This window comes from Peromyscus maniculatus, chromosome 4 (assembly GCF_049852395.1).
Source record: "Peromyscus maniculatus bairdii isolate BWxNUB_F1_BW_parent chromosome 4, HU_Pman_BW_mat_3.1, whole genome shotgun sequence".
NCBI lineage: Eukaryota > Metazoa > Chordata > Mammalia > Rodentia > Cricetidae > Peromyscus > Peromyscus maniculatus.
Genome location: NC_134855.1, coordinates 154,714,397 through 154,739,047, shown reverse-complemented (window position 1 = coordinate 154,739,047; position 24,651 = coordinate 154,714,397). Strand labels below are relative to the sequence as shown.

The window sequence follows — 24,651 nt, the reverse complement described above, 5'->3', positions numbered from 1 at the left end:
GACACAACATAAGTAATTCATTCAAAACTTTACTTTTTAACGATTTTATTAGGTTTCTTCTCTCTCTCTCTCTCTCTCTCTCTCTCTCTCTCTCTCTCTCTCTCTCTCCCTCCCTCCCTCCATCCCTCCATCCCTCCCTCCCTCTCTCTCTCTTTGTATGTGTGTGTGTGTGTGTGTGTGTGTGTGTGTGTGTGTGTACCGTGTGTGTGTACCATGTGTGTATACCATGTGTGTATAGGGCAGTCAGAGGACAATTTGAATGACTGGTTCTCTCCTTCCATCATGTGGGTCCCAGGAATCAAATTCAGGTCAATAGCCTTGGTGGAAAACACCTTTACCTGCTAAGTCATCAGCTGAACCTTTAAAACACAGGGTTATTTAATTTCTCCCAAAGACTGCACAATCATCTGGTCCATCGGGAGCATCCACATGGCTGACTCTCTGGAGGCTGATGCAGCAAGGTTGCAAGTTGGTAGCCAGCTTCAGCCACTTAGGAAGACTCTGTCTCAAAATGATTTTTTTTAAAGATAGGGGTGTGTTTCCATGGGGGAGGGAGGCTTGCCTAATTCTTGTCAGGGCCCTGAGTTCAAACATCAGCACCACAAAAATAAAAGAAAATGGATACTTCTTGAGAACGAGGAGACAGTGTGAGATAGTTCAGGGGAAACCTCCGGTTAGATGCATCGTTTAGACAAGCTTCGTGGCAACAGTGAACAAACCATGGCTGTCCCCAAAAGAGTGCTTCTGACTTGGTTTAGGTGAACACGGTGGTCTTGAATGCCCACTTTTGGATGTGATCGTATCTGGAGGCAGGATTTCCTCAGGGTCAAGCTAGGCTTTATCTTGGGATGCACAGGGTAGGGACTCCATCTAGAAATGATGCCACAATAAAACTCACACCACCAATCTCAGCCACAGAGGATCTAATTAATCACTGTCTGCTTAATTGCTAATTTCCCATCTCAGTTCTGAAACTGTCTCCTCTCTACTAAAGTGAAGAACACTTTCGTCCTTACATTTTAGGGTTTGTGTTGTGCTTGATGCACTTTCCCATTTGCTTTTATAATTACTTACGCTGTTACTGTTCACACAAAGCCAAGATGTGAAGAGGACATTCCACAAGCTCCCCGGGCGGAACTGGCCCAGCAGACACACCTCCCCACCACCCTGGACTGCTGTCACGTGACTCCAGGAGCCAAAACCAACCCTTCCTCCCTTAATGTTGCCCCTGCCAGGTTTTCTGTCACAGTGAAACGGGAGTAACTAATGCGGAGGCTGAGAAACCGGCACATCGAAAAGTTCACCACAGTGGTACGGGAGCTGGGAGCCCTGAGCCTTTTTGGTGGTTCTGTGAACCACTGGTTCCCTTCCCATAAGAGCCTGTCCTTTCTAGTTCTTCAGAGTCACTTTCTGTTGTTAGCAATTGGATTGACAGGTGTACACCTTGGCTTAAAGTTGAAATGTGAATTTTCAGTTTGGAGTTGATTATGTCTACTAAGTGAGAACAAATTTGAAATTCAAATTTAGTAACTATTTGGGACTGCTGCTTAAGACTAAAGTTACCATGAAGATCAAAGACAGGCTGGTAGAGTCAACTTGTCTCCTGTTGACCACAGTGAAGACAAGTCCAGAAGAAGGCCTGGGAGGTAGGAGTCACACACGACTTCACCACTGACCTGTGGGAAATGATGCTCTCACTGAACAAAATGAGCTCAAGTGGCCACACCACTCTAGGCTGTCAGAAAAATCACACTGTCCAGTCTAGGACAGTGATCTGCTGAGAATACATTCTTAGCATGTTGGGACCATAAAGCAGAGACTTAAGGGAAGCCTCAGGAGAGTGCCTACTATACAGGTATGAGGACAGAGCTCCATCCCAAAACCCACATAACAAAAGCCGGGCTTGTTGGTAGGAATTTGCCATCTCAGCACTAGGGAGGCTGGAATGTGCAGACTTTGGGAGCTTACTGAGGAGCCAGCTTAACCCAATCCACAAGTTCTAGGCCAATGAGAAGACCCTGTCTCAAAAAACAAAACAAAACACCAGGACGAGGGTGGGAATTCCCTGAGAAACAAGACTAGAGGTTATCTTCCATGTGCACACACATGTGCATTCACACTCGTGCACACACAAGAATAAACCAAGGACTTATGCACTAACTCTTCTGTCTTATTCAGAAGCCCTAGAACCAAGGCAGCTGCCATCCAGTGGGCCTCACTATCTCACACTACTGCTTCTTCTCCCAGAAGAAGCCTGTTGGTGGTTCAAATCTTACATGGTCTTTTAATAAAAATCCAGAACCACATATCAGGGTGAAAGCTGAAAGATCAGAGAGGCAAAACAGCCAGTTACTAGTTCTTAACTCTACAAAATTCTCAGTCTAAAGAGAGTGAGTTCCTGTCTCCTCATGCCTTATAAACTTTTCTCTACCCTGCCATATTACTTCCTGGGATTAAAGGCCTGTGTGCTTCCCAAGCAAAAGCATGAGATCTCAAGTGCTGGGATTAAAGATGTGTGCTACCACTGCCTAGCTCTGTTTCCAGTGTGGCCTTGAACTCATAGAGATCCAGACAGATCTCTGCCTCCTGAGTGATAGAATTAAGGATGTGTGCCACCACTGCCTGACCTCTGTGTCTAATCTAGTGGCTGGCTCTGTCCTCTGATCCTCAGGCAAGTTTATTAGGGTACACACTATATCACCACATTTCCCCATTTTTGTCTAAAATAATGAAAGAAGGTTATAACTAGTATAAGGAAAAACTATATACAGTAAATATATATAATATATATAGTCAAGAATTACATTAACAATGTCCAGTCCATTAATATTTAACTAATTCAGAGAAAATACTCCATCATTTAACCTATTTTGGTGAGTCCAAAATGTTGTACCTAATTCAATACAGGTACAACAATAGATAATAGAATACCTAACTTGTATTACCAACCGAAAACTATCTTTTGATGTTTTTCAAACTTATACACTTTATACTTCTGTAGTAAGTTTCTTTTCTGAATTTGTTAACAAGGAAAACTATAACTATCTAATCTTCAATTTCTTCAGAGACCCAAGAAGAAAATAATATTAACTGAGTAAGCAGGAAGTACAAATAAGCAACTTCCAAAAAATGTGAGAAATGACAGAAACAGCTGGCTGCCTGAATAATCACCCAAGATTTCTCTGCAACGCTGGGACATCCACCCTCAGCCTATAACCCTAGCATATCTGACAGACTCACTTGTGAAGCAGGATTTTCTGAAGGGCCTTCCTACCTTGTCTTGACAAAATTAGGCAGTCCTTTCTTTTGGGTCCTGCTTGTATATTTTGGACAGCATACTGTCAGCAGTCGAGGCAAGGGCATTTTCTTACCTAATGGCTAACTTTTGCCATGAAGAAAGTAAATTCCATAAGGAGTTTCTTTGATGCCCATCATCTTCCCTGAAGTACATTGGTGCTGCCAGGAGCAGACATGTCTCACTGTCATAAAAAAAGAATCTGTGTCATTAAAACATCTTAAATTCCATATTCTGTAGATCTCTGAAGTGTTTGAAGATGACCTGTCTATCTAAAATGTATCTCTATTTGACCTTAAAAACATACCTAACCTGACTACATGTTCAATTGTAATAGGTGACTAAATACTAACTTGCATTTCTTTATATCTTAATTAGTTGATAATAACTTTTAAGGACTACCAATTTGAACTACATTGTTAAATGAGCTGTATAGGTACAATACTTGGAACAAGACTAGAAATATATGTACAGTATTTTCTAACAAAATCAATCTCAAATTTGTATCAATATATATAATTTGTATACAATATACAAAAATCCAATCCAATGTAAAATATTTAAAACTTGTAGTTGCTTTTTAAAAGTAGATTCAACAATCTACCTTTTTATCTTATCATATCTATATTCTCCCTTTTTTCTTTTCAGAGTATATTTAATAATCTACCCTTTCTCCATCATTTCTGTATCTTTTTTTCAAAGTAGATTCAATAATCTACCTTTTATCTTATATCTATATCCTCTTTTTTCTTTTTTTAAACAAGAACCCTAAATCATTTGTTTAATCTTTTTCTTCTTCTTTTTTGACCATTATCAATTAATAACTTGTAACCAACTATCCTAAACAATGACAATTATCCATAACCCATTGAATGACCAAAAACCACCCAACCCACCTCTTTGGAATGTGGGTGTCGTGTTCTTAAAATTACTTCCTACTGTCTAGGGGCAAAGGCATCTTTAGGGAATACTGAAAAGAAAATTTTTGGGTTAATTGTCAAGTCCTGGGATAGGTAGCTGTATCATTTGTTATCCAGTCTCTGCATAATGGGAAAGTGCAGGGCTTGTCTCATGTCCTTGCTGGAGTAGTCTGTAAGGCTGGATCATCTCAGCTAGCCATCTCAAAATTGTCCTGAGCACTTTGTAGTCTAAAGCCAATCTTTGGGTGGTGTTTGTCTGCTTGGTGACATTATCATTAACCTGATGGAATCAACATTGTGGGGGCCCATCATCTTTTTGGAGACTTCAGAGATTGCATTAGGTATGGTAATGGTTCACTGCAAAAAATCTCTTTTGTGGGACATTTTTTTCTGAATAATTTGTCCTTTTTCTTCAGATGTCTCATTTGTCCAGTGTTCTTCAGATTCCTTAGCCTTCATTGCCCTGAAAGACAAAAACAAAAACCCTTCCCCAACCCTAACTTTGGGGAGGTTCCCTTTTTGGCAAGTTATAGCTGATCAAATGAAAAGCATTTGTTAGTTGTATAAGTTAATTTAAATTGAATAGTCACATTGGTTGATAAACTATCACCTCATCTAATTAAGAGGTCTCTCTTGTTCAAATCAAACATTTGTCAATTTTGATGATATCCATAGTTTTCTTCTTCTATAGAAACAAAAGCAAAACCTCATCTCCATTCTGAGGTTAGTGCATCATTAAAATATACAGGCTAATTTAATTCCGTAGTTTTTTTCTCTTATCCAATGGCTCTCTACAGCTGTTGTTCCTTTCTCATTAGCATTGAGAAAATTCAAAGTTAATAAAGCATTATGTAATCTATTTCAGGAGGGGGGAGTTGTTACCTCTTTCCTATTTATTTAGCACATCCTTTAGAGTTTGATTTGATTTTTCTTTGACTGCTTGGCCTGTAGGATTGTGTAGTATACCTGTAATATGCTTTATATTGTAATAAACAAAAAACTGTTTCATTTTACCAGAGACATATGCTGGAGCATTGTCAGTTTTAATTTGTGCAGGTATACCCATGATGTACATAACTTCTAGCAAATGCATGATTACAGAATCAGCCTTTTTGGAACTCAGAGCAGTTGTCTATTGAAATCCTAAATAAGTACCAATTGTATAGTGTACATATTTCAGTTTTCCAAATTCTGCAAAGTGAAACACATCCATTTGCCACATTTCATTCCTCTGGGTACCCTTTGGGTTACATCCTGCTTGTAGTAGAATTTGATTGTAAAAAGAACAAGTAGGACATTTTCTTATAATTTCCTTGGTTTGTTGCCAGATTATGGGATAATCCTTTTTTAAACCCTTACTATTTACATAATTTTTTATGAAATTCTGAGGCCTCCAGCACATTTCCTATCAATAGTTTATCAATCTCATTGTTACCTCATGCTAGAGGGCCTAGCAGACCATATGGGATCAGATATGAGTTATATATAAGAATGGTTCCTATTCATGATTATTTCTTGTAACTGAATAAATAACAAAGTTAATTCTGACTCATCAGGGATAAATTCAGCAGTTTCAATATGTAAGACCACTCTTCAATATGTAAGGCCACTGAGAGTTAGTAACTATGTTGGAAGTTTCAAAAAAAAATCCATTAATACCATCAGAATGGCATATAATTCCTATTCTTGGACAGAATTATAAGGACTTTGAATGACTTTACTTAAATTTTCTGATTTGTAACCTGCTTTTCCTTTTTGGCTTGCGTCTTATGAAATGTAGGGGCTCTAGATATGGGTATTTCCTGTACAATATGAGGCAGGATCCAGTTGTTTCTCTTTATAAGTTTAATTCTATCACTTTTGGGATATTTGTTGTTAATCTCTCCCAAAAAATTACTGCAAGCTCTTTGCCAAGGTTCACCTTCTGCCCATAATTTGTAAATTTCATCATTTAGTTAAAGGTACTACAATTTCTACTGGATCTATTCCTGCTAACTGACAAAGTCTCAATTTTCCTTTTAAAATCAACTGAGAGATCTTTTCCATATAATTTTAAATTTTTTACTCTGTTTATTTGGTAGAAATATCCATTCCAATATAATATCTTCCCTCTGCAAGAGAATGCTTAGAGGGTAAAATAACCTTAGATGGTCTTTTAATAAAAACCCAGAACCACATGTCAGGGTAAAAGCTGAAAGGTCAGAGAAGCAGAACAGCCAGTTACTAGTTCTTACATCTATGAAATCCTCAGTCTAAAGAGAGTGAGTCCCTGTTTCCTCATGCAGTATATACCTTTCTCTGCCCTGCCATATTACTTCCTGGGATTAAAGGCCTGTGTGCTTCCCAAGCAAAAGCATGAGATCTCAAGTGCTGGGATTAAAGGTGTGTGCTACTGTTTCCAGTGTGGCCTTGAACTCATAGAGATCCAGACAGATCTCTGCCTCCTGAGTGATAGAATTAAGGATGTGTGCCACCATTGCCTGACCTCTGTGTCTAATCTAGTGGCTGGCTCTGTTCTCTGATCCTCAGGCAAGTTTATTAGGGTACACACTATATCACCACAGAAGTCCTAACTCTGGGTTCCAGATCTCATTTTAAAATAAATAAAGAAGACAGCTGTGGTAGCCCACACCTTCAACCCCAGCAGTAAAGAGGCTGAAGCAGGGGAATACTAGGTATGGACCACACAGTAAGGCTCTTTAACAATAATAATAACAATAACATTCAGCAGCAGATGTAGTCTTGAACAAAATGGGCCAGGGCTATCTGTGTGGCACCGGCTTTTTTTTTTTTTTTTTTTTTCTGGTTGCTTTCACATTATTTCCCAAATGTCTCCCTTCTTTCTCTCTATTACACACAGAAACAGAACTCAGCAAACAGAGCGGGAGACAGTGCTGGCACTGTGCTGTGGCTGCTCTGTGCTCTTGGGTCATGTCCATCTCGTTTTACCTGGTGCCTGCACATTCAAGCATGGCAAAAGCTAAATGCTACCTCAACATTAATTTCCCACAGCAAAGGAGGAAAGTGCCATAGGAATTGCCTTCCAATTGCTGCTGTGCGATGGGAGAGGTATTTGATGCATTATATCTTCCAATCTTGCTATTCTGCATTTAAAATGTATTTGCTCAGAAAATCTTAGTTTCAAATCAGGCATGGCAGTGCACACCTGTAACCCTGGGGAGGTGGAGGCAGGAGGATCAGAAATGCAAGATCATCCTTGGTTACATGGTTAATCCAAGAACAGTCTTGGTTCCGTAAGTCCCCTTCTCAAGGGAGAAAAAGAGAAAGGTGAGAAGAAGAGGAGGAGGAAGATGAATAAGGAATGGGAAGGGAAGAAGAAAGGAAAGAGGGAAGGGGGGAAGGAGATGAAGGAAAACTTTAGATTTATTTTGTCTGATTTTTTTTTTTTATTTCAAAAGGAAACTCAAGGGCTAGTAAGATAGCTCAGCAGGTAAAGGCGCTCGCAGCCAAACCTCACTACCCAAGTTCAATCCCAAGTTCCCGTGTGGTAGAAAGAGAGAACATCGTCCTGCGTGTTGCCCTCTACCCTCCACGCTGCATGCACTTTCCATTTGGCAAGGTCAGAGCTGAGGCTGAGAGGATCGGCTTATGGCTGGCGGGCAGAGGGCAGTGGCACTGGAGCATCCAAACCCAGGCCTTGTGGGCTGTGGTAATATTTTGTTGTACTCTAATAAAATTTACCTGAAGATCAGAGAACAGAACAAGCCGCTAGATTAAACACAGAGGCCAGGCCGTGGTGGCACACACCTTTAATCCTAACTCTCAGGAGGCAGAGATCTGTTTGGATCTCTGAGTTCAAAACCACCCTGGACTACATGAGATTGACTCAGTCTAGGAGAGAAACAGAGCCAGAGAGTCGTGGCACACACCTTTAATCCCAGTACTGGGAATCACACACCTTTAATCACAGCGCTTGAGAGCTCATACCTTTGCTTGGGAAGCACGCATGCCTTTAATTCCAGGAAGTGATGGCTGGCCAGAGAAAGGTATATAACACATGAGGAGACAGGAACTAGAAGCCTTTTCAGCTAAGGAAGTTCATTCAGGTAGAGGCCTATTGCCTTAGACTTTTTCAGGCTGAGGAGTCCTAGAGGTAAGACGAGGCTTGTTCCTTTGTCTTTCTGATCTTCAGGTAAATTTTATTAGGGTGCATAATATATCACCACAGTGGGCACCACCCTCTCTGCATTCACAGTGACTCTGGGGTTTTCATTTATCATCTGCCCTCACTTGGGGCGTAAAGAGCAACAGGGCCCATTGAGACAGCCTTTGACATTTAACATAGCCAGGAAAATCAGACATGTAATTAAGGAGAATGCAGCGAGGGGCATCCTGTTCCCCTGAACTGGTGTCACCGCTCCCTCAGCTCTGTAGGCACTCTGGCAGCACAAGTCGGCACCAAGCATTATTTGATGTTGCCTTTGCTTCCGGGCAGGCTTTGTGTAGATGCTCAAGACGTGTGCTACACCCCACCTAAGTGGATGGCGTTCACATTACAAACTAACTTACAGAAGAACACACAAATGGCACAAAGGTTTGAGGACTCCTAGACAAGCTCTGGATATCCCACACCTGGGCACACAGCCATGCGTGTGTGCCTAGGACCACATATTTTATGCACACACTCTGAGACACACAGAGGTCTATTCACCATCACTGCCCTTGAGTCCACATCCTCACCGGACTCTGAACCCAACTTGGTCCCCCAGCTTCAAGAGCAGGGGAGATGGGGGGCAAGTAGAGCAGCACAGCAGTGTTCCCTGCTTCTGTAGATGTCAGCCCCCACCCACCCCATCATGTAGAGCTCAGCAGCCCCCATCCTTCTGGGATCCATTCTTGCTGCTCAACACGGGTGAGACCTCTCCACCCTTCCCATCCTCAGCAGGTGAACAACCTATGTAAGAACACGACTGGACCCCTGTCTCTCACAGCCACTCAAACTTGCCACAGCTCTGTGGATAAAGAATCTGCTTTTCCTAGTGGCAGAAGAAGCCACAAGGCCACAGGTCACTTTCCCATGTTCAGTAATCTCATGGCACACAGTAGGGACTCAGGATGTACCAGTAGAGAGAATACAGGGTTACATAAAAGTCCTCAACAGCTCTAAAATGGTCTTTTCAGAGGAGACTCTTGCTTCCTCCTGGAAACTTCCTGATCCCTGAATTGACATTTTCTCAGAGAAAACCTGTCTGTGAGCACGGATTCAGGAGGGAACAAAACCTGGCTGGCTCACCTCCCTCGCACAGATACATTAGCAGCTCTCCTTTTCTTTAAAGGTCTTTCTTTGAAGTTCTGTGCCCAAGTACAGCGTCCACCTTCCAGGTCAGAATAGGACATGGAAATGTACAGGATCTGACTTTTCTCCAAGGTGTCACAGATCAGCAAGTAGAATATTGTCTTGAGTTGGGAAGTGTGAATCAGTCTTAATTACTTTGGGTTCTATTTTCCTGTTGGTTGAATAGACACACAAGTAAAAGCTCATTGTGTAAGCTCTCAGGCTCTGAAGGGACAGGAAATGAAACAAATCAAGGAATCCAGGCTTTTCAGCCCCAGACCTTCACATTGCTCCCACGGCCGCTTTAAGAAACATGGTATTCTTAAGTCATCCAAAATGCTGCAAATGTTCTTGGGAAAGAAATGAAGCCATTTTCAAAATTACAGATGAATAAAGAGCCCCACTTTTTCATTAGAACCTGACAATAGCTGTTGCATTTAAAAAGATCTTAAAGGATGCCAGAGCACTCCATTACCGTCAGGGAATCAGTGTGCAGAGACCAGAGGGGGGCCGCTGAGTCTATCATCTGGCAACAGGATTGCTAGTTTCAATGATGGATAGCCCAGCCCTGGCATGTGATGGTCAAGATAACTTAGGTCAAGTCTTGTTAGAATGGGAAAGTCTTCTCGAAGCTTCAGTGTGGTGCTGTGAGTCAGCTAGGTTGGAGTCTTTAGCTCAACAAGTACCATGAGTCATTGGAAATTATGTATCACACTCAAAAGCAGAAAACTTTTTAAATTCTGTTGTATCCCACCCACCTGTGACATTTGATTCTCTATAGAGTGGGAAAAAAACAGTATACATTGTAATTTGGTGTCTATTTTTCAGGTAATTGACTTAATAAGTTGAAATTAAATCATGTGCCACCCAGTTTGCATAAGCGATGGAAGAACTGAGCAGAAGCTTTCTGGAACATTGGGGAAGCTCATCCTTGTTATTCTTTGTTGGTTTTTTTTTTTTTTCCCTCCTCGGTGGCAGAAGAGGCTGTTGGGAGATTGGCAAAGTTTTTCTCCTCTGAAACACCACTCAGTTGCTCAGGATAGCATACACATCATACATTATTTTGAATTTTAAGGATAAAAGTATGATGTTGCATGATTCAAATTGTCAACAAGATGGATACATATAGGGTGCTTCTGTGGAGTAATGAGATAAGCAAGTGTATGTGCATGCTTTCGTGCATTCGTGTGTGTGTGTGTGTGTGTGTGTGTGTGTGTGTGTGTGTACATGCGTTCATGTGTGTGTATGTACATGGGGACATGTGTGTACACTTGCTTGTGCAGTCCACAGCCCTTCACTCTTGACCTTAATTTTTTGAGACAAGGTCTCTCACTGAGCCTGAAGTTCACCTATTAGGCTAGCCTGTCTGGCCAGCAAGGCCAGAGAACTCCCCACACCACCACCACCACACCACCACCACCACCACCACCACCACCACCACCACCACCACCACCTCCACCACCACCACCACCACCCCACCACCACCCCACCACCACCACCACCTCCACCACCACCACCCCACCACCACCCCACCACCACCACCACCACCACCACCACCTCCACCACCACCACCACCTCCACCACCACCACAACCCCACCACCACCACCACCACCACCACCTCCACCACCACCTCCACCACCACCACCACCACCACCACCACCACCACCACCACCACCCCACCACCACCACCACCACCACCACCTCCACCACCCCACCACCACCACCACCCCACCACCACCACCACCACACCACCACCTCCTCCACCACCACCCCACCACCACCACCACCACCACCACCACCACCACCACCACCCCACCACCACCACCACACCACCACCACCCCACCACCACCACCCCACTACCACCCCACCCCAGCCCCATCTCTACTTCTCAGAGCCAGGCTTACAAAAGTTTGTATCTTTGCCCAGTTTTTGTATGGGTGCTGAGGGATCCAAATGCAGGCCTTCATGCTTGCATAAAAGGCATTCTACCCACTGAGACACCCCCCCAGCCCCATGACAAAAGGGGACTTGCATCCTCTAACTCTGTGAGCTTCCTAGCTCAATGTGCTGACCTGATACTTCACTGAAGCCTGGTTGACTTCTATTCTTATTTTTTTAAGAACTTGCAGGATCAATTTAGAATTCCAGAATAAATACTAATAGATGCAAAGAACTCAGCAGAACTCGTGAGTCAAGAACTCCTCTCCTTCAGTGGCTCAGCCCGATCACAGTTGCTCCTTTTTTGTGCCTGAGAGGTGGAAGGGCTCAGGTACAGACTCCCTCTCATCCACACTGAATCCACTGTGTGCCTTTCCACCTTGGTCCCCACTGGAGAGGTCCCTACCACTCTACTTACTGTAACGGAGACTCAGCTTTCCATGCCTCCCCCCCCCCCACCTCCTTCCCAAAAGGGTTGATAAACTCATGGCAATTCATGCACTGGGAGATTATTGTGAAGTCAGTTCGTGCCTTCTTTTCCTCGCAGGTAGCAATCTTAAGCAAAGCAGACAGCAGGCCAACATGACCGAGTAACATTCCCAAGGCATTTGGTTTGCAAGAAGCCACTGAATGAATTTAGAGGAAGATGCATTACTCTCCATTCAGTCCAAGGACTGTCATGAAGCAACATTGGACCAGAATTGAGTGAGACCACATGTGGACAAACTGAGAGGTCTCAAGCTGTTGGAGGAGAATGATGAAATTTTGTTGACAGGAGTCCTTTAGCCCTGTGGCCTTGGTGACATGTTGGCGTAAGATGACTGAACCTGAACAGAGGCCACTTTGACAACAGCTAAGTCAAAGGTAGAGATGGAGTTCTACTGGTAGAGCGCTTAGATAGCATGCACAAGGCCCTGGGCCTGTTCCTTGACACCATACAAACTAGACAGTCTAGTGCACCTCTCTAATCCCAGTGCTCAAGAGGAGGAGGCATGAAGATCAGAAGTTCAAGGTCATCCTTTACTCCGTAGGAAATTAGAGGCCAGCCTAGGCTATATGAGATTTTCTCTCCAAAATAAGAAAAAACAAGGTAAACAACAACAAAGACAATGGGGATAACTAAATGGAACTTGACCACTGACAAACGGCAGTGACAGAAAGACAGGAAGCCACAGGTACTGAGAGTTCCAGTCTGGACCTGGCCAGATGATGGAGGAAGTCTAGGGTAGAATAAAGATAAGTGAGCTCACGCCCAACCTAGGCACAGCCTTGTGCAACTCTCTCTACTGGACCATCCTTGGCCAGGATCTGTCAAACTATCCGTAAACAGGGTAAGGGATTTTTTGTTTTCCTTGTATGAGAAGGAGAAGTCTGTGTAGAAAATCTTCAGCATATCTTTCTAAGAGAAGGATCCTGTGATTAAGGCACAAGTGAGACACTCGGGTCCCCTGGGGTAAAAGATCTAGTCTAGGACCTGAGGACCACATGTATGATCCAGACGATGTCACAGGAATAGCCCTGCCTGACTAGAAGGAGCTGAGCCATCTGTCCAGGCAGAAATGTAAGTAGATATCAAAAAACCTTCATGATCGTGGTAAATGTTTTCACAAACTACATATTTTTAAATAAAAATTAATGCAAGGATTGAGACGACAGCTCAACCAGTAAAGTATTTGCCTTGCAAGCATGGTAAGCTGAGTTCCATCCCCAACACCCACATGAAAGTCGGGCGTGGCAGTGCACAGCTGTACGCCCAGTGATGAGAAGGCAGAGACAAGCAGATCCCCGAGGCTTGCTGGTCAGTCAGTCTAGCCTAACCACCCAACCCCAGGTTCAGTGAGAGGCCCTGACCCAGAAATGTGAGATTGAGAGTGGCTGAAGAAGGGGGAAGATCAAGGCTGCCTGGTACATGAAGAGTTCTGAACAGCAAAGCTGCTATGAGAGGACAAAGCCAGAAGAGGAAGGTATGCTTCCTTGCAGGGCAGGGTCATCCTCTCTGAACTACATGGACCTGAGGGAAATATGTGCCACAGCCACAATTTGATGGTCACTGTATGATGGTCACTGTGTGATGATTATTGTGTGGTGGTCACTGTGTGATTGCCACAGTATAATAACCATTGTGTAATGGTCATGTTGATTATTGTGTGATGGCCACGGTGTGATTACCACTGTGTGATGACCACATTGTGACAGCCACCAAGAGAAGGTAATTCTATGTTGACCACTGTGTGATGGTCATGTTGTGATGATCACACTGTGATGGCTACTATGTGATGGTCATGGTGTAATGTCAACATGTGATGGACACTCTGTGATGGCCACAATTCAATGGTCACTGCATGAAGGCCACTGTGAAGGCCAATACTGTGTTGTGGTGACTGTGTGATGGTCACTCATGATGGCCACTGTGTGATGGCCACTGGTTGATCATTACTGTGTGATTCGAAGGGCTGGAGATGGCTTCTGAGTAAGAAAGAGGCTCCTTTCAGGCTTCTTGATGGCTTCGGATTTTGCCAGTCTCTTGTCTACTTTATGGGGTTTATTCCCTTCATTATCCCTTCTTAAGAGAATAAAATTAGTGTCCCTAGTGAATGTGGCCTTAAAGGTTCTCACTGCAGCCCACAACAATCCTTTGAGAATCTTGACGTGTGAGCTTGGCGTCAAATGTGTCTGCTGTGGTAACACTGGACTTCCTGCCTTCTGGATCATCACAGATACCTAACTCACCTCAACAGACTTCTCAGCTTAGCTCTCTATTAGAAGCTGGCTGCTATTTACAGGAATTATTTCTCTAAGAAGTGAATTCCTACTTCAGGTAATCTTTGGGGGCATAAGCTGTTTATGTTTGAGAATTTCCCATTCTTTCTGTCTGTGTCTCCTCTGTTAATGTTGCCTCAGATCTCTCATGCGCGTTGATTCCACCCACCAGCAGGGGTGAGCTCCCTGTAAGGTACCAAAAACAAAACAACAAGAAGAGAAGCCCTGTCTGCCATAGCAAGGATCTTGAAAGCTGGTGCTCTCTATACAGTAGGTCCCAGGCACCCACATGGGCACCCTCAAACCCTTTGATCTCCTCCTTCAAGGTGCAGCTCAACACTTGGCCCTCTGTGGTTTCCTGATACTGAAGACTGCTCAGTTCATCAACCGTGTTTCCTAGTCTCCATCCTTTTCACCTTTAACTGTAAGCTTTTCCAATCTTCACAAGTGGGCTGAGAACGGATCCCACAAATGCAGTGAGGTCACAGTAGATGTCTCCATGTATCTTCTGTTCTCATAGCACCAACATCGGAACAGGGCATCATGGGCCCCTCAGTAAGTCTTCTCTGTAATTAATTGAGGTTTTGTTTACTGTAATAAATAAATTCTAGAATAGTTTATAAACACAAAACATTTATTATGAATGTTTATTCTGAACCCAATTATTTACAAAAGAGTCACAAAGCCCTCTTATTAATATGAATAATTATATCATATTTTATGTCTTATAGACATCTAGACTTTTGTACTGGAGTGACTTTGGCAAGTGAGTTGGCCTATTTAGGAGCTGTAAATGACCAAGGGACTTGTTTGTTACAATGGTAATTTTCTTTCATTAAGTATTGTTAACTGAAATCAGCACACGATAGCACATACCCGTGACCCCAGGATAAGACGTTCAGGCCATCCTCCATGTCTCAGGCCAACCTGGGCTATGCACTTGAAGCTGAGTCCTGCTCTGGAAGCATGTTCAGTTGATTCAAAGGTTCACAGGTTCTTCCGAGGAGCCGAACCACTTACTGTCCTCATTTTCTCTCTGGGGATCTTGAAATGAGAAGCTAAAAGTTTCCCTCAGGCCAGGAGTTACACTGGGCACTTCTGATGGTGTGTTTTTGAAAACACTGGTAGAGAGAGAGTCACATGCACTCACATTTCTTGTACCCTACACACACACACACACACACACACACACACACACACACACACACACACACACACACATACAAGCCTCTCCTTCAAAATTATAACCTTTGACTAGGAGGCTACGAGAAGCCGCCTCGGGTGGGAGTTGAACTGACAGCTTCTGATTCATTTGTTATTGAGAAAAATCAGGTGCTTGTCACATGGGAGTTCTGGAATGTTCTGAGGGAGACAGCCTCCCCACAAGCACCCACCCGGGTTCCTCCCAGTAGCTTTTCCACCAGTGGTAACAAAAAGACCCTGAGGGACACTTGGCTCAGTCTGGGAGGAAGGGACTGGACCTCCCTGGACTGAGTCTACCAAGTTGATCACAGTCTTCGGGGGAGGACTTGTCCTGGAGGAGGTGGGAATGGAGGGTGGGCTGGGGGTAAGGGGAGGGCGTGGGAGGGGGGAGAATAGGGGAACCCATGGCTGATATGTAGAACTGAATGGTATTGTAAAATAAAAAATATATATAACAAACAAACAAAAAAAAGACCCTGAGGAAGCATCCGAGTGTTTATTGGCATCAGACCCTCTTAAGTCCCAGTGAGCTGCAAGGGGTACACCTGGGCCAGCATGTCAGTTTCCCCAGTTTCCATGACAACATGCCTCAGTTGGACTTAAACAGCACACACTTAGCACCTCACAGAGCTGCAGGGTAGATGTCCAAATTTCAGAAGCCACAGGGCTGGTCCCTCCGGAGTGAAGACAGGGAACCTCTGTCCCAGGCTCTCTGATAGCTTCTGTAGTCTACATTTTCCATTTTTATAAGAACATATTGGGAGCCCACGTTAGTGTTTGGTTTGGGTTTGAGTCTTTGAGGCAAGGTCTCCAGTATCCCAGGTTGACCTTGAACTCACTATAAAACCAAAGATAACCTTGACCCTCTGGTTCTCCTGACTCCATCTGTCAAGTTGGGGAATTACAGGTGAATGTCACTGCATCCAGTTTAGTCAGGGCTGAGGCTACAACCCAGGGCCTCATGCATGCTAGGAACTCGTCCCATCAACATGTCCCATCCCCAGCCTGGTTTAGGACTTGAGTGACGTCACCTCAGCTGCTTATCTGCAAAGTCCTTTTCCCAATAAGGTCAAATCTAAGGGATGAGGACTTCACCATCATGAGAACAGACATGGCTTACTCTGTAACAATGAATAAATTAGGCTTTGTGGGCCCAAAGGTCACCAACTGAAGCTATTCATCTCTCTGTGACTGCATAAAAGCCACCACAGTCAGCATGTGCCCTGACTATTTGTGAAATGTGAGTTCCATGTGGCTTTTTCTGTGTCACAAAGCAGAACTCTTTAGGTCAGAAGTTAGCACAAGCATCTTCAGCTCATGGGCCAGACAATGGCCAGATACGCCCTGACAAGATCATCCCACTCCAGCCTTGGAGAACACGAAGCCCTCCCTGGGGCTGTGTACATGGGAGCCAGGCAGGATCAAATTCATGTCTACCATGTATTAACAAGACAACTTGTAGGAAGCCAATATCCTGAACCACACAGAAGCCCTGAAAACCTTGGTCCAGAGAAGAGACCCAAGCAGTAGTATTCTTTGAGTCACTAAAGACGTTGTGAAAAATGGAGGAAATAGACACCAGCTCTAGATGAAAAACTGAGCCTCGGGTTTCACATCACGTAGCTGACCATATTTGTTGAGACACGCATGGTCTCCTCCATTTGAGTACTGCTCCCGACAGCAGGGTCTGGAAAGAACCGGAAATTGAAATGAGCCAAGTGGACATCAGAAACCTCTGATGTGAAAAAAGAAATGTTTTTGTGCGTTTGATAAACTGTGTTGGAGTCTCTACTGAGAGCCGTAAATGGAGAGTTTCATTGCTTCTCAGCTGCCAGGGTGAGAGAACAGGGCATGGCCCTGTCTGGGTTTAGAGACATGTTTACCATCCTTCTGTCCCAGCTGAGGCTAAGGGGGAGGGGCGAGTGAGGCCCTGGCGGCTGATACCCTCAGCACGGCCCCTGCTCCCCATTTTCCATCATAGCTACTGAGCAGTGTCTGACAGACATAAATTCCCAACACTCAGCAGGGATTTTTAGTAGCCCTGTGCTAATGGGTCCACCTGGTAGCTGGCTAAGTATCTAACTGCCATCAACTTTTAGCACTGTGGCGAGCCCAGACATGACTGCCCAAATTAAAGAATAACGATATTCCAGTTAAAGTATCCTGTCAGTAATAGTTCGATACCAGTTTTGACATTCTCAAACAACTGTTCTCCTGCTTTCTCTTTTATTGTTTTATGCTGTTTTGTGAGGATGAGTGCTTTGTCTGAGTGCCACTCGTGTGCCTGGAGCCTGCAGAGGCCGGAAAGGGCTTTGGGTTCCCGGGAACCTGAGTTACAAATGGTGGTGAACCACCATGTAGGTGTTAGAAATGGAACCCAGGGCCTCTGCAAGAGCAGCCAGTGTTCTTAACTGCTGACCGTCTCTCCAGTCCCCCCCCCCCCCCCCCCGCATTTATTTGTAGCTGATGTCCATAATTTAAGGAACCATCAGAATCCTGAAACTGCACCTCTCAGTGGCTGATGGGTGATAACAATCGAACATGACAGCAATTTTAAAGTAAAAGACATAACATACAAATAAGATATCTACTAAGATTTTTATTACTTTTTTAAAATTGAATTGTATCACTTGTCCCTTTCCATTTCCTCCCTCTAGCCCACCTCCCCTGCCCCCCATGATCCCTCTCATTCCATCTCATGTTGGTTGATGACCTCTTTTCTCTTTATATACGTGTGTGTGTGTGTGTGTGTGTGTGTGTGTGTGTGTGTGTGTGTGTGTATACAACCTGCTGAGTCCATTTAGTGGCTTGGGTATATATGATTTCAGTGCTGGCTACTTTGTATTGGGTAACCAATCAGGAGACTCATCACTGGGAGAAACTAATTCTTCCTCTCTCTGGAGTCATTAGTTTCCTGTAGTTCTTTGTCTAGGGGTGGGCCCCTTAAGATCTTCCCCCTTACATGTTAGCATGTCTATTGATGTCATTTTTCAGGTCTTGTTTAGGCATCCATATTGTTGAGGTATTATGGGTGAAGCGTCCCAGCCATTTCTAGGAGACACAATCCCACAGCGGATTCTGTGACCCTCTAAGTTCTTACAATCTTCCCGTCTTCTCCTCCTCAGTGTTCTTTGAACCTTGGGTGCAGGAGCTGTAACTGTGTAAGCTGCCAAGGGAAGAAAGCAGCCGATAGTCATATCCAGCTACAACACCTATGAACTGCAGTAATAACCAGCATGGCACAATAACCCTGAAGTTGCAATAGCGCCACTGCTGTCTTGGCGGTAACCAATGGCTGTCTAATTGAGGCCATGAACAGAAGAGAAATCATGCCCGAAACTAGAAATCCAACCAAGTACTGAAGGAATGGATCTCAGAAGAGAGGCTAAGAGCCATGTGACTAGACCAGCACAATTCCTAACTGCGTTCCAAAATGTATCCTCAAACCCACAGCTAAGTGTAGCTCTCTCCTCTCATCAAAGAAGCCTCTCTTGGCAGTAGACAAAGACAGAGAGAACCCTAGCTGGTCCTGATACAGAGAACAATAGATCACTGTGGGGAGCCAGCTCACAAGATACATTTGAGCTTGTTTGTTTTTATAAAACTCCTATAAGTTGGTAAAGCTTTGTAACTCTTGGTACTCGGGAGGCTGAAGCAGGAAGATGGCAAGTGCAAAGTCTGCCTGGACCACAAAGAATTCAAGGCTAGCCTGGGAAACTTAGCAAGACCCCATCTCAAAATAAGAGTTTGAAAAAGGCTGAGAATATAGCCCAGTGATAGAATAGATAGAATAAGCAAGGCCCCTAGATTCACTCTCTCTCTCTCTCTCTCTCTCTCTCTCTCTCTCTCTCTCTCTCTCTCTCTCTCTCTCTCTCACACACACACACACACACACACACACACACACACATGCACACACAAGCTGACAGATAGCACAGTGTCCAGATCTGAAGACTACAGTTACAAGAAACCTTTAATATCATCCCTGAATCTGTCAGCAAACCATGCTGACCACCCATTCTCCCCACTGTGTTGGAGATCACTGCCAGAAGTATTGATATCTTTCATACTGCGTGGATGGGGAGATGGCTCAGTTGGTAAAGCGCTTGCTACCCAAGCATGAGGACCTGAGTTTGAGTCACAAGCACCTATAAAAGCCTAAGAGGAGAGGCAAGCACCTTTAGTCTGAGGAGGACCCTTGAGGTCCACTGGCTAAGCAGGCAAGTCCAATCAATGAGCTTCAGGTTCAGTGAGAGAGCCCTAGGGTGGAGGGAAGATGCCTGATACCAACCTCTGGCCTCCAGATGTGCACACAGACCTCACACATAAGTGCACATACACAACAACATGTATGTGCGCACACGCGCGCACACACACACACACACACACACACACACACACAAATCTGTGTTTCCATTCATGTGTTAGCATTTGCCCTCTTGTCCTTAGCATGTTAATCAAAGGTATTGTGTGCTCTGAAGGGCTTTCCAGCTAGCTCCTGTTTCTGCAGATTCCATCTGCATCTACTGACTCTGGCCCCCTTGATTATTGCTCATATTCCTTTCTTATTATGCCAGGTAATTTTTTATTTTATGCCAGACATTGTGGATAATACATCAAGTTCCTGAATTCTATTGCCTTCTTATAAAACACGTTTTTAAAAATACTTCCCATTAATATTTTATAATCACAAAAGTAAGAGTATTGCAGACGGGATGCTTTTTATTTCTCCAGAGCCAAACTGACATCTTTAGCAATGATAAAGGCTAAAAGATTTCATCTGACACATACACTCCATTGTTCAAAATAACTTCGAAAGGATTCAACGCTGCTCAGAAGATGATCTCCTTCCTTAGACCGTTCTAAATTGTTGCAATTCAAATTGCTTCAATCCAATAGCTGCCTCTTTGTCATAAATGTGTTCTGTGCTTCTGAAGGTTCCAGAAGAAAAGGGCACTGCTTGTCTCTTCCACCGCGTGACAGAGAATGTGGCTTACCCCCCAGGAATCACGAGTCTTCTCTTGAGGAGAGAGTCACCCCTCCCACCCTGGTGCTCCCTCAGATATTAACTCGGCGGTAATTAGAGAATTAGAGTCATAACTTCCAGTCACCCCATCAGTTTCTTTGCCTTTCTTGATATTCCCCTATAATTTTATTTAAAATGTTTAATGGAAGCTGAAACATTTTATTTTTCATGTTCTGGTCCCAAGAAATCCCCACTGTGCTCTCCTTCCAGCGCCCTGAAGCTGCATCATCTCCAGGGCAGCACTGTGGTACTGTGCTCTTCGATACACATTCTCAGAGCTAACTATACGTGTAGCTGCCCTTCCTTAGCCAGCAGAGATAGAATGAAGCATGCTTGCCTTCGGCCTCCCTTGCTGCTTAGGATTCAGTTCTACATGGATATTAAGTCAAAGGAATAAAACACATGAAATGGAGCTAGGGAGATAAGGACTCATCAGATAAAGGTGCTTGCGGCCAAGCCTGAGCACCTGAGTTTCATCTCCAGGATGGACACAGTGGAAGAAGAGAACTGACTCCCACACATGCACTGTGACATTCGAGTGCACTGGAAACACACACACACACACATACACACACACACACACATATGCATGCACCATGACATGTGAGTGCACTAGAAACACATACAATAAATAAATGTCACAAAGTCAAGTGTACCTCAAACTTGACCATAACTGCTTGGTATACATACAGGCAAGAACAAAACAGGAAATGAAATTAACTTGTTTTATTAAGTTGTTCCAGGTTCCTATAGGGGAAAGAGGAATTTAAAAGTTCAGCAGCCTCCTGGGTTTTCTCTTTACAATAATTAAAAAAAAAAATCAGAGCTAATTTTATTTGAAAAGACTAAAATTTTAAGCCATACTTTAAAGAACTACCATGTTTAATTATTGCCTTTGTGAGACTTTTATAAATAGAAAATTTTGGTTCCACAGGTAAATCCTATTTTTACCTTTATTACCATCAACTTGTGAATCACTAGATGAAACAGACGCCCGCTTCCCACAGGTGATTGCTTTTATATTGCAAAATTGATTTTGCACTTAAAACTACAGATGTGCACCAACTAGTTATTTGGTATTTATTAAATGTCAGCCATGTGTCCAGCTTTGGGACTGTTTAAATATTATTTTTGTGATTAGATGCCTGCGTGGGATCATTCACTGGAGAATTTAACCACTTCGTATATAGACTGTGCCCAGAGTATGCCTTCAGAGGTTTTCTTGCTGGAAGGGAGGGTATTTTGGAAGAGTTAACTAATATCTATTTTCCATCAAGAGAAGAAAACCAATTAAATTAACTAAAGCAGATAGTTCTGAAGTTGGGCCAAATCTGGCATGCGGGCTCTCCTGGGTAAACAGCCATGCAAGCTTATGGCACACTCAGATCCACAGGCTTTTCCTTGGGGTTAGTGATGGCAACTTCCATGGTGAATACTGTTTTCCATATATTCTGATACATGGCTCTAGATTATCCAGAAGGGCCCATGAGAGACAGTGGATGCTGCAACAAGGCAGAGCCAGCCCCACGCGCCATGGTGGCTGAACTGAGTGTGTCCTGTGCCTTGGCCTCTAGAGCTTCCCTTTGGTTTTGTAAGTTAGGTGGTAAGTCTGCTCCAACTGCCTTGAGAGTTTCTGAACACTTCAGTACTTCCGAGTCTAGTTTGACTGGTAACTTTGACCCCCCTGAGGTCAAGAATAAATTACTTTTTCTTCTACAGAGCAATGTAACCTCCCGCCATCGATTTCATTTTCTCCCTGCAGGGTCATCCTGATTCATGGATGAGTCTTGACTATTTTTAAAGACTGGCTTCGGGCTGACGTCAAGATGCCCGACCTGCGTCCGTCTCCTGAGGTGCGGAGCCCTTGTCATCTGCACCCTCCTCCACACTGTCCCCTAAATCGCGGTGACTCACTGAGCTGTCCTGTGCATTCATCCCACGCCCACGCAGATGTGGGGCCTTGCTCGGTCCGGCGTGAAGCTTCGTGCCTGTCTCCAGTCTCTGGAGAGGCGAGGCCCGCCAAAGCAATTTAACAGGTCACAGAGAGAAAGGAAGATAAGACAGTCGAGCCACACTCCAGATAAATTACCAGCCGCAAAGAAAACAGGAAAATTATACAAGGCGTCGGTGTTTGGGGTTTGGGAGTTAGAGAGGCTGTGAGAGGAATACATAAATACATATTCACATTTTAGAGGAAAATGAAGCAAAGAAAACGGGAAGACAAGGGCAGTGCTCGGAACTGCAGACCTCCTAATCCCCAGGGGCTTCTGGAACATTCCTGCCATCTTGGCCCCAGAGTGGGGTGTAGCCTGGAAGACCCAGGCCCCATAAGGTTTTCCATGAAGCTTCATTTCTCTTACCAAGGAAAACAGAGCTTATGGACATGGCTTTGCCAGCATCAGACTCGTAGTTCTGCATGGTATACACAGTCTTTCCAAAGCGATCTTCCTCCATTTGGGCCTTTTAGTATGGGGGTGCGGGTCCTGGAGAGACAACCTGATGGCTTTGTGAGCCTGAGAGTGAAAAAAACAAAAACGGTCAACTTCTGAACATCATCTAAAAGCAGTTCTCTGTGGCATTCTGCATTCAAACATTTCACCTAATCTGCAGTCACACGGCTGTATCTTTTGAAGAACAATACTGTTTATTAACTAGATGTTAAGCAATAGCTACCAAAACTGTTCCCACCAGTTCAAATCAGGCAATTTTTCATTTTTTAAAAATTTTAGGTAGGTGTGTTTCAGTCTCACTTTCCTGCCCGCACCCCCGCCCCGTGTGTGTGTGTGTGTGTGTGTGTGTGTGTGTGTGTGTGTGTGTGTGTGTGTCATGAGTACAGCTGCCTGTGAGAGCCAGAAGAGGGCACAGAACTCCCTGGCACTGGAGCTGCAGGTGGTTGTGAGCCTCCTGATGTGGGTGCTGGGAACCTGACTCAGGTCCTCTGCAAGTGCAGTCCATGCTCATGCCGAGCCACCTCTCCAGCCTCGAAGGGGGCGTTTTTAGGGTCTTGCCACTGAACCTACACCTGGGTGGAGGCCACGCGGGCGGGCGCTGCCTCTGTCAAGATCAAATCAGTGCACAGCGTTCTTTTTGTGTCACAGAACAGCATCTCCCATTTTTTCTCTAAACAATGGCCATTAGGAGGTGTGCCCTGCCACTAACACAATGTTTCCAAGATGTTAAAGGGCCCGTACACTTCACCCAGCATCCCCTTCCTGTAATGACCTTGCACACATGTGCTGTTCCTTCTGAATGTGGATATGGAGCTGTAACCACGAAGTGTGCACTGGTTAGGATTCTGCCTTTGTTCCTAGCCAAATGTCATATCTGATACTTGTCTGTTTGTCATGTTCTCATAATTCTCCATCGTCATGGTTGTGAGCTTGTCTGTGGAATGATTGGAGAATAATTTACTTCACCACTCTTCCTATTTTGGACATTCAGGTGACTTCAGATTCTTCATTAAAACAAATTACCCTTCTGTAAACATTTATGCAAGCATTCATTAATTCATCCGTGGGAGGGAATATTAATTTGAGCCTGTGTTCTATAGAAAGGATTTTTTTAAAAAATGAATGCAGATGTAGAGCCTCCTTTGAGGAGCTCTGGGCGGGCTCAGGACAGCACAGTCATAACACCAGCTAATTAGGGCACTTTATGTTTGCCAAGGCCTGAGGCAAGGCTCCATATGTCGAAGGTGTCCCTGAGCTCCGAGCTCCAGCTGCCTGGATCTGCCTTGTCTGTACAGAGCAGACAGCCCCTTGGTCAGCACCCACAACCACTGCACCCACAACATGGACGAAGAATGTTTGAAGTATCCCAAAAAGCTTGGGAGAAAAAAAAATTGCCGTCCCATGTTACAGAAGAGGAGAGTGTCATGGGGATGCCATCTGTCCACACTTCATTTCAGTCCCTCAGCTGAACCCTGTGAGGGAGGTACCCCAGCTTTATAAGAAAGGATGCTCTCCCTGAAGTATTAGAATCAGAACTGGAATCTAGAATTCCCAACTTCAAGCTCTGTATTCCCCGCCACAGACTTCTTTTCTCCTCAGACTTAGGATTATGGCCCAGGAAGCAGAAATGCTTTTGTTATCCTGTTTTTACATTGCAGATGTATTTTATTTATTATAGGAAGGATGTGTTTATTGGCTCATGGTTTAAAGGTGATGTTGTGGGGAAGTCACAGTGGCCAGGCTGGGAGGCGGCTGGTCACA

General features: G+C 44.2%; 2 long non-coding RNA genes across 3 annotated transcripts; one reads left to right on the top strand and one right to left on the bottom strand.

The window, feature by feature from the left end:
- Window positions 1-360: 360 nt before the first annotated feature.
- LOC143272795 (uncharacterized) lies at window positions 361-14,773 on the bottom strand. Of its 2 annotated transcripts, XR_013050374.1 has the most exons (4): window positions 14,628-14,773; window positions 9,470-9,683; window positions 3,372-3,479; window positions 361-870 (listed from the first exon to the last, which is right to left on the bottom strand). It is a non-coding gene; the product is annotated as an uncharacterized LOC143272795 (long non-coding RNA). The 2 variants fall into 2 exon arrangements; XR_013050375.1 differs by lacking the exon at window positions 9,470-9,683.
- Window positions 14,731-23,265, top strand: LOC143272796 (uncharacterized). Its single transcript, XR_013050376.1, has 2 exons — window positions 14,731-14,766; window positions 22,203-23,265. It is a non-coding gene; the product is annotated as an uncharacterized LOC143272796 (long non-coding RNA).
- Window positions 23,266-24,651: the final 1,386 nt, after the last annotated feature.